Source organism: Tursiops truncatus, chromosome 20, assembly GCF_011762595.2.
Source record: "Tursiops truncatus isolate mTurTru1 chromosome 20, mTurTru1.mat.Y, whole genome shotgun sequence".
NCBI lineage: Eukaryota > Metazoa > Chordata > Mammalia > Artiodactyla > Delphinidae > Tursiops > Tursiops truncatus.
The window spans coordinates 6,872,673-6,885,397 of NC_047053.1; the positions used below are offsets into that span (position 1 = coordinate 6,872,673).

The 12,725-nt window shown below is 53.1% G+C and overlaps 1 protein-coding gene across 12 annotated transcripts in view; it reads left to right on the forward strand.

The window, feature by feature from the left end:
• Nucleotides 1-12,725, forward strand: part of GAS7 (growth arrest specific 7) — a 201,061-nt gene that overhangs the window by 77,272 nt on the left and 111,064 nt on the right. The window lies entirely within an intron of this gene.

Here is a 12,725-nt window from a genome sequence, read left to right on the forward strand (position 1 = left end):
GGTGCCCACTAAGTGTTTGAATGAGCGCAGCAAACAAGTAAATAAATAAGTGAACAGATGGGCGAATAAATCTGGAAAGGTTACTCTATCAAGTTCAGTGGCTGTGGGGAGACATTTTAATCAGCGATCACCTCAGTTGGTCTGTGAGTCGGGAACCGAGGAAGTAGCTGCAGCCTTGAATTTGATGGGGAAAAAAGTTCAGTGTAAGATGCCTAAATGGAAACCACCTGTAAAGTTAGCTGTCTGTGTGATTGTTACGAGCTTGATCAGCACGTGGTTAGTGCCCTGAGAGGTACCTTGTGCGGCAGTAAAAGAACCTGTGCTGCAGGTAAGAGCTTCTCAAACCTTAACCGGAGCACAGTTCACCTGGGGTGCTTAGCGAACCGCAGATTCAGACCCTGGAGGTCCGGGGAAGGGCCTGGATGCTACGTTTCTAACAAGCTCACCGTTGCTGGTGCGTGGACCACGCTTTATAGAGCGAGGGTCCGTGCCATCATTTTGTCATCTATACCATGGCTTTCCCCCGGGCCTCGGGGATAGCAGACAGACCCTATACTTAGAGAAGAGGCTCAAATGAAAGCCATTCTGACTTCCGGAATTGTTAACCAGCGACTGTGAAAGATCCCAGCCCACGCTGGCAGGGGAGAGGTATTGCTGGCCTCAAACTGTGTTTCACACTCTGCCCCATTTTCCTGTTTCTCAGGCTGAGCCACCTGGCCTGTTTGGACATGTTGCATCCTGGGAAGCTCTCATCTTTGTGATTCACATGTCACTTGTCACTGTTCTCTGGCCCTGTCACACTTTGTGCAATCAAAATCCCATTTCCTTGCCTCATTCCCACGAGCCTTCGCCTTGCTCTCACTTGGGTCCCCGGGCAGGGAGCGTCTCCTGTTACGTCTCCATCGTGCTTCCTGCCCTGGGCAAGACAGGCGCAGCGTCACTCCGTACACCCAGAATCATAATACAGGCTGGCAAACTGTCACATCCCGACACTGGCTTTCTTCTTTTTGGGCCCCGCTTTTTAGAGAAATGGCACAAAACCAGTGGGCAGCGCCCCAGATTGCCTGTAAGCCAGTAATGCGCCAATCCTAGGGCCAGACAGACCACGGGTGCCAGTCCGTCCCCGAGCCGTTGTCCCTGGCTCTCCCCATCACGTCTCAGAAACAGCGCTGGCAAGCGGTCTGCTCTGTTCCTTCCCTTACATTCATTATCGACTTCTGTGGATCTGGGAGGCTTGTGGACAGAAGGATCATTCTGTCAGTGAGTGAGGGAACCTGGGGTTTCTGTGGGCTTGGTCTGGCTCCAGGGCTTTACAGAAAGTGTATTTTAAGACAGAAGAACCTCTTCCCCAGCAGGAAAGTCGAAACCTGAATGCCTTTGGGGCCGTCCCCAGACCTTGGGCAGGGGAAGCCTCCCTACGCGCTTTTCCAGCGCACTCCTGGCCCTCAGTGAGCTTCTGCCTTTGGCTTTTCCCAGGATGGGCAGAGGTGATGCAGCCCTGAGAGGACCCGGGGACCACGCCGGCCAGCATTGCTGCTGTGGAATGATTGACCGTCAGAGCAGGGGCGGCTGGTGGGGTCTGCGTGCTGGCTTTGTGTCCCGGGGCCCCAGCCTTTCCTGTTATTAACCCTGGCTGAACAAGCTGTGGGCCGGGTCGTGTCTGATAGCAGCTCCCGTGAGGCAGGTGGTGGCCGTGAAGACAGTCGGGCAGCCCTGTTGGCCGCATGTTAGAATCACCTACGAGCTTGCAGGGCAGCCACCTCCAGGTCTCTCCCCGGGACATCCTGTTTCATGGGCCGGGGATTACTGGGCATCCAGGTGGCTTTAACGCTTCCAGATGCGGAGTTCCCTGGTGGTTAGGATTCCGGGCTTTCCCTGCCAGGGCCCGGGTTCAATCCCTGGTCGGGGAACTGAGATCCCACAAGCTGCATGGCGTGGCCAAAAAACAAGAAAAAATCTCCCAGATGATTTTCACGGGCAGCCAGGCTGAAAACCACCGCATCAGAGGACGGCAGGGAAGATGGCAACGTTTATCCTCACCCTGTCAGGGCAACTTCAGTATGGCCTTTTTGAGTTTTCATGAGATGACTTTATTTTTTCATGGGAAATTTCCTGGTTTTTACATGTAGGCCCCTGACCTGCAGGCTGAGCCCTCACCTGTCTGACACAGACACCTGTGGGGCTGGGCTCCACCTGTCGGGCTGTTCTCTGGACACGGGGGTGAGTACGCCCGCCGTCACACACCCTACCTTCGGCCGTTTCCTATTCTGGCTCTTGGCCTCGACTCAGAGCCCAGCTCCACAGAAATAATGTTCCTGAGGCCAGACCCTGGGCGCTTCCCGCTACCCCACGACAGGCCTGTGGGGTGGGTATGATTTTGATCCCATGTCTCAGATGTGGAAAGTCACTCAGCCAGGGGGATGGTGGAGTCAGGACTCGGGTCTCTTTGTCTCACAAGCCCCAGCTCTCAGCCATCCCACTGCCTTTCTGTGCTTAGGGGTCTCTGATGCCTTCTGGGCTGCCACCCCTGGATGGCTTCTGAGTGGGACCCTCTGCCTCTGATTGGGTGACTCCTTCGAGCCCGTCCGTGGTGGGGCCGGACCAGAGGGTCATTGGGAAAAGGGGAATCTGGATGTAGTCCCCTGTTTGAGATGAATGGCGCATTTCCAGCTTCTGATTGCTCTTCCCCCATCCCAGATCCACTCCTACATTCCAGATTATGACTCGCCCCCGAGAGTCCCTCTGCCCCTCTCTCCTGGCCTCCTCTTGATTTAGGAAATGGGCCAGAGGGACAGAGTCTTTGCTGGCATTTTCTCTCCCCAAGGTCAGGCCAGCTGAGTGGAGCCCATGGGAGCAGAAACTAGGAATGAGGGCGAACAGGGGGCCAGGCTGGGAGCAGAAGGGGCAGCTGACCCAGGTGGCTGCCGATGGCGCGTGACTCCAGGGCACAGTGGCCGCAGAGGCCGGAGAGCAAAGGAGCCAATGGGGAGGAAGGAGCTGGAATATCCTGCCTCTAGATGTGGGATCAGGGGTGGGGCACACAGGTAGCAGGGAGCCCCTGCTTCCCTGTTACCTGACAGTGAGCCCGGCAGGGCAGCTTCCTGTAGTGCGTAGGGTAATCGTGTAGCGTTTCCCAAAAGGCTGGGCAAAGGTGGGTCTCAGTGGTCTATGGGCAAGGCTTTCAGTACCATTGAATCAGAAAAGGAGAAGGGTTTTCCTTTTGCAGTGCTCTCAGTTAAGGAGAGTTTCGGGTGGTGCTGGGTGAGAACAGGCCTCAGCATGTAGTACTGTCTACCTAGGATTGAATAGCATTGCTTGGTTTTTTGGTTGTAATTATTTTTGTGCTGTGGATTTCTGGCAGGTGTTACTCGTTTTCCATTCAGAGAATACTCTAAACTTTTCTGAGAAATAAAATGTTTTTGAAAGTAAAAAGAAGCGAGTCAACTAAAAATATTAAGTAAACAAGAGAAACAGTGGTATGATGTCATGCCGAAAACGATAATGTGGTCAGTGAAAGACAGGCTCCTCGGGGAAGCTATAGGGGCAAATAGAGCAGAGTTCACGCCCATTAAAATGGAAACTTGGGCACGTCCTCACATGCGTCTAAGCCATAGCTGATGCCGTTGTAAACCGTGAATATTATATTAAATGAGCTCATGTGTGTCACGTGCTGGGCCCAGTGCCTGACATAGAGCGATAGTAAGTAGTGGTGGTTATTATATGAAGTGTTCATCAACGAGAAATATTGCACTTGGAGGCCGGTGTTCCTGGGAGAAAAGTGCTGTCGGTGAGCACAGGCCAACCATGGACCAGCACACTTTGTAAGGGGGTGAGCTCTCCATCAGCACAAGCGTTTCAGAGACTTGTCACCTGCCTAGGCGTCCGTGGCAGGAATCTACCACTGAATGGGCCAGAGACAGCGGGGGAGGTCCCTTCTAAGGAACATTCTATCAGTATACCCAGTGTGCAAAGACCGTTCACAGAGCCGGCCTGAGACCGCTCTCCCTTACAAAGCTCGCTTGGTCTTTGGCTGACGTCCGGGACCTTGAAGTTAGGGAGGGTTCCCAGCATTCCCCAAATGATAAGGGTGGCTCTTATGGAAACTGCTCTTAAAGACATTGTAGCTTACGCTGAGCACCTGCTTTTCCTTCTGGGAGTCCGGGGTTTTGCTGTGTGTCAGGCAGAGGGTGCCTATGAGACCAGCCCCCCACAGAGCCCCTGGACTCTGAGTCTCTGAGCGTCCCTGGTAGACACACTTCCTACAGCTGTCACAGCTCATTGCTGGAGGAATTCAGTGCGTCCCTTGTGGCTGCACTGGGAGGGGACTCCTGGAAGCCTGCGCCCGGTTTCCTCAGGGCTTGGCCCCGGGCACCATTTCCCTTTATTGCTTTTTCTTGTATCCTTTTGCTGTAATAGATCATGGCTACATACCCAGCGCTAGGAGTCCTCCTAGTGAATGATCAGACCTGGGTGGTCCTGGGAACCCTGACACAGCCGGTCTCTGCCTTCCAGTTGGAGGAGAGCCCAGGCTCCACTGGCCATTTGAGGGAAGGGGTATGGGGGCACTGATGCCGCTGACAGGAAGAGCTGGGCTATCAAGTGTTGGGGGCTGCCCCTCAGGGGTGCTGGTGTGACGTTACTGCGCTTCTCATGTGGCAGCTCAAGAGGTTTGGGAGGAACTGGTGGGTATCTTCACGTGAGGCCTCAGTCTCAACTGTGGGGTGTGTTAACTTCTGAAGGAAAGATCACAGGCCCAGACTAGTTCTTGCAGAAGTGACCACGGTCAAGACCACTGTTTGGTACAGATAGTGTCAGAGACAACACACCCTGGCTCTTTACAAAATGGGACGTGACCACACCTCGGGGTCAGCATCAAGGTTAAGGGACGTTGCTGTCAGCTTCCCTCAGTTACAGAATCAGCGTCTACTACTTGGGGTCTCTCTAAAGACTTACGGGGGGATGGTTTCTTACCTCGGATGAACGTCACCGCAAGCCAGGGCAGAGCAGGGCAGTATCCAAGTTGTACTCTCAAAGAACTGACATGATTGCGGGTAAGCAGACATCCTGGCTTGAGGCTGGTGAGGGTGGCCCGGTCCTCTGTGTGGGTCTCCAGGGAGGTATTCAGCCAGAGATAAACTCGGGGGCGGGGGCACTAGTCTGCATGAAGAAGTAAAGGGGAGGCATTCAGTGAGCCCCCCAAGGAGCCAGTCAAAGCGGATCATTGCTGCCCGTGCAGAATGACAGTGACCACACACTCCGTATGTGCTGGTTGTATATGGGTTTCCCCAATAGTCCTTAAAATGAGTACGACACTGTTTAAAAACGGGCCTCTGAGCCCTGCCAGGTCATCTTGGGCACCACCTACGGGGTCATCTTGGGTGTTGGTAGTGTTATGGGAATGCCTACGCTTTGGGGAACCCTACTTTGCCTCATGAGCCAGGTCTGCAGACCGCAACGGAAGCTCAGAAGTCCCTTTTGCTCATCGTGTTTCCCTAGAGATGTGGGCGTGTCCTGACGCAACTCCCCTCGTGGCGGGAGGCTGCTTCCGCTTGTGGTCAGTGGGGGTGGGAGGACCTTCCCCAGCTGCCCGAGCCCTGTTGGGGGCGGGGGAGGCGGGTGGCAGCAGTGGACACCCCACGTGGATCCGGGTCCACCCAGACACCCTTATGGGCATGGCCAGCCTCTGTTCTCCTGACAGTGGGGCGCGGGGACACCCCAGAGGCAAGGCCCCACCCTTGCCAGGTTCCGTTCTCTCCAGCTGGTGGTCTTTCCCTTCCTTTTCTCTGGTGCTGGGGCCCCCTGGACAACAGGTACAGGCCAGACTCACCGAAGCTGTGAGAAACAGCCCATCTGGACGTGGCTTCCCGTCACACATCATACTCCCTCATTTTACCTCCATCACTCCTGCTTCCGTTACAGAGGGAACCCCTCCCCCCATGCCGCCCCCATCCCTCCTGCTCACTGGGGACATTGGAGAGCACGTGCGGGGTGTCTTCTCATCATCCTCATCTTGCTCTGAGGTCAAGTTGCATTTTACCCTCAAGCAGACAGGCCCCTGACTCCAGCTGCCCCAAATGTCCCTGAACGGACCTCATCCTGGGGGCCTGGCGCTCTGCTCCCTTGCCTGTCTTCTACTCTGACCCCGTTTTAACGACTCTCTGGTTATTTCTTCTCCCAGTGCCACTTGGTCTGCCGAGCAGACCCTGTGAGGCCTCGGAGCTGTGAATGGTGACCTGTCTCATTCGCATTTCCCATAAGGGTCTGACTTGGCCAGACTGGGGGTGGGGTCTGGGGGAGACAGCTGAGAATGGCTCCCAAAGATGTGTCCATATTCTAATCCCCAGAACCTGGGAACGTTATCTGATTTGGTAAAAGGGTCTTTGCAGATGTGACCAAGTTGCGGATTTTAAGATGAGGAGATTATCCTGGGTTATCCAGATGGCCCTAAATGCAGTCCCAGTTGCCCTCATTAGAGGGAGGCAGAGATTAGGTTAGATTTTGCTCTGCACAGAAGAGGAGGGGTATGAGCAGAGGCAGAGTGATGTGACCACAAGCCAAGGGAGGCTGGCAGCCACCAGGAACCGGAAGAGGCAAGGGACGGCTTCTCCCTTAGAACCTCCAGAGGGAACGTGGCCCCTGCCAAAACCTTGAATTCAGTTCAGTAATACAGATTTTGGACTCCTGGCCTCCAGAACTGAGAGAGAATATACTGCTGCTGTTTTATGCTACCAAGTCTGTGGTAATTTTTTACAGTGGCCATAGGAAGCTAGTACAGAGCATCTTTGGAAATGCATATGTCTTTGGGAGAAGACTTTACCACAGATGCAGGCTGATGGAAGGGGCTGAGTCTCTCATACTCTCTGCTTTACGTTGTTTAAATTTTGCTGCTGTTGATATTATGCCCTGGCCTGTGCCGAGAGAATGTTAGGCACAACTCTTTCTATCACATCTTACAGAAATGCCAATCAAATTGGCTTCAGACGAAAAAGAAATTTATAGGTTGGTGTAACTGACACAGTCCCAGGATGTCAGCTTCAGGCATGGTTTGATCAAGGGGCTTACACAGTGTCAGCAGTCTGATGTCTCCCCTTCCCCCATCCCCATCTCTTCCCTCCGTCCCTCACCAGCTCCTTTTCTGTGTGGCTTCTATTCTCAGGGAGGTTTTGTGGGGTTTTTTTCCTGTAGGGTGTCAAGGTGACCATCAGTAGCTTCAGGCTTATAGTCTATATAACACTGCTTCTTCTCTCCAATAATTCCAACCAGAGTTCAGGGATTTAGCCTCTGGGTCACCTGCCCATCCCAGAGCTCTAGTCACTATGGCCAGGGGGATAGACTAGGCTCCTTGGAGAGGTGAGGGCTACCTGTCCCCACAAGCCGTGATGACAGAGTGGGGGAAAGGTGCACCCCCAAAAAAAATCAGGGTGCTCTCACCAGAAGCAGGGGTGTGTGTAGCTGTGGGACAGGCACACGGAGTGGGTAACTGTCACGAGTTGCTTCTGGCCTCGTAGTTGCTGAGGCTGGGAAGGTGCCATTGGAGCCCATGGTGGTTTCCAGGCCCCTAGATCACTGCACTTGGAGATGCCAGGTCATGCCTTTGAGACTTTCCCTCTGCCACAAGAATCCAAGTGTGAAAAACAGCCCCACACGTTACAGGAGATGGAAAAGCTGACCCCGGAGGCCCCAAAAGGTGGGGGATCCAGTAAGAGAGTGGAGAAGATGAGAAGGTCTGGGTCCAGCAGCAGCAGCTGCTTGTATTAGAAAATCCCATTATCAAAGCATCTTTGAACTTCTCTTGGCATTTGCATGACTAATGTTCGATCTGGTGAAAGCCGTTCTTGGGAAATGGAAAAGGGAAGCGGGGGTGGGCGCTCCTGCTACAACAGGGCTCTCTGGTCTGTGGAGGGAGGAGACTCACGGTGGGGACTGAACTACAGAGGAACTGCTGTGGCCGCGTGAAAATAGCACTCCTCCTGCCCCCTCTGCACTTCTTGGAGGTGGGAGCCGTGGGCCCCGGGTCTTGAAGGAGGCTTTTGGCCCGGGAGGATGCCCAGCAGTTGAGCTGTGCTGGGCGGTGCTCAGGAAGCTGCCACAGTGAGCAGGTGAGAGGAAAGCTGACTGGCTAAGAGGTCCAGAGCCAGATGTGCAGGTTCAGCCCTCCCTCAGTGTCATGTCTTGTTCATGGTGCGACCTTGGGCTTGTCACCCTGAGAAAGCCTCAGGGCCACCTGGGGTCCAGTCCCGCCAAGCGCTGCCACTTGGGACCTGTAAATGCATGCCCACCCCTGGGCAGGTGGCTGTTTGAAGCTCAGTTTCCTCTCCTGCCTGTTCCCGCCGGGGAATTGCCAAGAAACCATCACCGACTCGCTCTCTGCTGCCTCTTCTTGACCCACTCTGGAAAACCCAGCTAGCAGATGGCCCACGCGGCGGGGCGGAGGTTGCCTTGGCTGGGGCGCATCCTTTCTGGGTGGCCCCTGCCATCTGCAGGGCTGGATGGGGCCCCCCTGCAGCCTCGCCCATGTGGGGGTCCCCCTGGGTACCCACAGGAGTCCAGGGGCTGGAGGGCATTTGGTGTGGGTGTCTGAGATCTGCAGCGTCGTTAGGAATCCTCATCAGCTGCTGGTGGCTCAGCCCTCCCTGGGGGGGAGGGGAGAGAGGACACGGGGCTGTGAGCAACTCTGGTTTGCTGTTTCAGGGATTTCTGAGACCAAACTGCATCCCCGACAGCAAAGCAGAATTAGCCATGTTGTTTGAAGTTATTTACACAAAGAGACTTACATGATCGATGTCCAGTATGTTCCCGTGTGCCTTCAGTGGGCAAGATGTATTTTATTTGTTTTAAAAGCCTGGGTATTTTCTGTGTATCAAAGAAGAATCATTTGAGGATGATTTTGAAATAGTCACAGAAGCTACTTTAAAATGTTTAACGGGATGGTAACTATTCCTCCTTAATCATGTGTCAGAGCTTCTCTATGACCTTCGAAAGTCCTACGGTTAGTCTCTCCGTGGAAATAGACTTGAGTCAGGGTCACTGGGAACCAACTAAGACCCGCTCAGTGGTAGGCTGTACCAGGGTTTCTTAGCCTCGGCGCTATTGGCGTTTGGGGATGAATCGTTCTTTGTTGTGGGCCTGGGGGTCCTGTTCATTGTAGGATGTGTAGCAGCATCCCTGCCTCTACTCACTAGATGCCCCCCACCCAGGTGTCCACGTCCCTGTTCCTGGAACCTGTGAGTATGTTAGGTCACATGGTCAGGGGGACTCGAGGTTGCAGGTGGAATTAAGATTGCAAATCAGCTGACTTGGAGGTGAGGAGAGTAGCTTGGATTATCCAGGTGGGCCTAGTATAATCACAAGGGTCCTTATCAATGGAAGAGGGAGACAGAAGAGAGAAAACCAGAGATGGCAGCGTGACAGAGACTCGACACACCATGGCTGGCTTTGAAGATGGAGGAAGGGGCCAGGAGCTAAGGAATGCAGGTGGATTCTAGAAGCTAAAAATCAAGACAGGGAAACAGATTCTTCCCTGGAGCCTCCACAGGGAACGTGGTCCCGCGGACACCTTGATTTTAGCACGGTGAGATCCATTTCTGAAATACAGAACTCTAAGAAATTTGTGTTGTCTCAAGCTACTAAGTTTGCGGTCATTTGTTACAGCAGCAATAGGGAACGGGTACACCTGCCCATCTCTCCCACCCCCATTGTGACCACCAGTAAAGGTTTCCAGACATTGGCAGGTGTCCCCTGTGGGGCAAAATCGCCCCTGATGCAGAAACACTGGCTACGGGGACCACCATGCTGTTTCCCTAGAAACTGGGCAAGAGTCTCTGTGATGAGAATGAGGCCAGGAGTGGGTGCACCCAGCACGGTTGGCTGTACACCCAGCATGGTTCTCTCTGGGAGGAAGGAACCAGTGGTGTAAAAGGGAGCGGGGGTAGGCGCCACAGCTGCTCCCCCCCCTGCCCCTCCCCGAGGCTCCCGGCGCTGTCACCCATGGCAGAGTGTGCCTGTGCATATTTGTACGATACTAGAAAAGAAGCTGAACTATCCTTCAACTGCACCATAAAAGAGACTATAAAAACTCAATAAATGTCAGCCGAAGCAGCGTTGCTCACAGAGTTCTCGGCAAGGAAGGCCAGCACGCCGGGCACCCCTGGCACTGTTTTTGGGTGTCGTGGGCGGGAACGAGAGGCCGGGGAGCTCAGCCCGTGCTGGGGGCCACCAAGCCCGGGCTCTGGGCCAAACACACAGCCCCCAGGTTTCTTCGTCCCAACCCCGATGCTGTAATTCTGTTTGTTTTGCCGACTGTGAAATCCATATGGTTCCGATTTCTTCTTTGTGATCCGTCATCTCTGTGTGGCTTCGGAGCCAGGATCCACGCGAAGCAGCTTTGAAGTTGTTGTTCTGGGGTAAGCAGGACATGCTGCTTTTCCAGGGTTTGATTCGAGCGGTGCTCTAGGAGTTGAGAGTTGGGAGGCGGGCGGCTGGGTCAGAAGGGAGGAGCGTTTGCAGAGCCTGCCGGGGACTTGTGCAGCCCAGGGTTGCTCCCTGGTCCTCAGCTGAGGTCACAGGGACGCTTCCTTCCAGGCATCTCAGCTGAAACAGCACGTGAGTCCATGGCAGTTGCCACCTTGGGGTGGTCAGGCAGAGCTGTGGCCCCTGGCTCCTCCGTTCAGGGCAGCTGCTGGCCTGGGGGCAGAGTAAAGGCAGAGGCAGGGAGAGAAGAAAAAAGAGGGAGAAGTCAGTGAACAAGGGGGGATGTGGAGAAAGACATCACCTGTATCCATGCTTTTCATATTAAAGGGCCAGACCGTTCCATGATGGGCTGGCCTTAGCTGGGTCTAACGGGTGTATGGAGGCCAGTGGTCCCCAGATTTCAGCCTGCATTGGAATCACTCACCCAGAGGGCTGATTAAAACAGATTGCGGGGCCCCACCCCCAGAGTTTCTGATTCAGGAGGGCTGGGGTGAGGCCCAAAAGTTTGTACTTTCCAACAAATTCCCGGCTGCTGCGGGTGCTGACAGTCCAAGGTTGAGAACCGTTGGTCTAGAACAAGAAGAGGATCTTTGTAATTAAAAGTGGTGCTGGGCTTCCCTGGTGGCGCAGTGGTTGAGAGTCCGCCTGCCGATGCAGGGGACGTGGGTTCGTGCCCCGGTCCGGGAGAATCCCACATGCTGCGGAGCGGCTGGGCCCGTGAGCCATGGCCGCTGAGCCTGCGCGTCCGGAGCCTGTGCTCCGCAACGGGAGAGGCCACAGCAGTGAGAGGCCCGCGTACCGCAAAAAAAAAAAAAAGTGGTATCAATAACTAATAATTATCAGGACTTTACAGTTTATTGGTGAGGACCCCACTTTCTTCATTGAAGTGTAGTTGATTTACAATATTATATTAGTTTGGGGTGTACAACACAGTGATTCAATATTTTTATAGATTATATTCCATTTAAGGTTATCACAAAATAATGGCTGTATTTCTCTGTGCTGTACAGTATATCCTTCTTGCTTGTGAGGACCCAACTTTTGATCTGAATAATCCTATGAGGAGATAGTATCATCATTTGTGGTTTTTTTTTTTTTACTTTTTGAAGGTGAAAATAGCATTTATTTTCATTTTTGTCACACAGTAAAATTGACCTTTTTGGGTGTACAGTTCTATGAATTTGAACACATATTATAGATTGATGTAACCACCACCTCAACCAGGACATAGAAGAGTTTCATCACCCCAAGATCCTCCCTCCTACCCTCCCTTTGCCTTCACACCCTCCCTGACCCGACCCTTCATGGGTCCTCCATTCCTGTAGCTTTATCTTTTGGAGAATGTCGTATACAGGGAACCATACAGTAGGTAACCTTCTGAGACTGGCTTCTTAATGTAACGTGTACGGGACGGACCCAGGTTGTGGCCTGTGTCCGTAGTGCGTTCCTTTGTGTTGGTAAGTAGTAGTCCATTGCATGAATGTAGCATCGTTTGTTCCTTAATCCCTGTTGAGATCTTTGGAGTTGTTGCCAGTTTGGGGTCTTTATGAATGAAGCTGCTGTGGGCATTCGTGTATAAGACTTGGTGTGGACCTGTATTTTCATTTCTTTTGGGTACCTACCTAGGAGTGGGATTGATTACTGGGGCATATGGTAAGTGTATGTTTAACTTCATAGGAAACTACCAAGCTGCTCTCCAGAGTGACTGTACCATTTTGCATTCGCACCAGCAGTAGATGAGGTTTCCAGTTGCTCCGCAACCTCGCTAGCACGTGGTATTGTCCACCTTTTAAATTGTAGTCATTCTAGGTCATGTCTGATTTTGAAATGTATAAACGAGTCTCAGAAAGGCTCAGAGGGTTGTCTAAGGCCCCTGGGCTGTTGGTGGCTCCTTGAATAACTAAAATCCAAACCTTTCGACTTGACGGCTGTGTACGTTCTGGGTGATGGCTGTGCTGAACAGGAATGACAGAGGCTTATTCCACGTGGCAGACTAGGAACCAGTAGCTTCTGCGTGAGGTTGGGGGCTGCAGCAACGTCAGGGCATATGTGGCAGGGTTAAGGCATATGCCCAGGGACTAGGGAAACAAGGAAAGTGAAAAAAAGGGAAACGAAAACAGAGAAAAGATGCACATCCTAGAATCACAGAGGTGGGAGGCACTAGGCTACTTCTCCATCCCTTGTCCCTTCTTATTTTTTTATTTCTGTTTTTATTGGAGTATAGTTGATTTACAGTGCTGTGTTAGTTTCAGGTG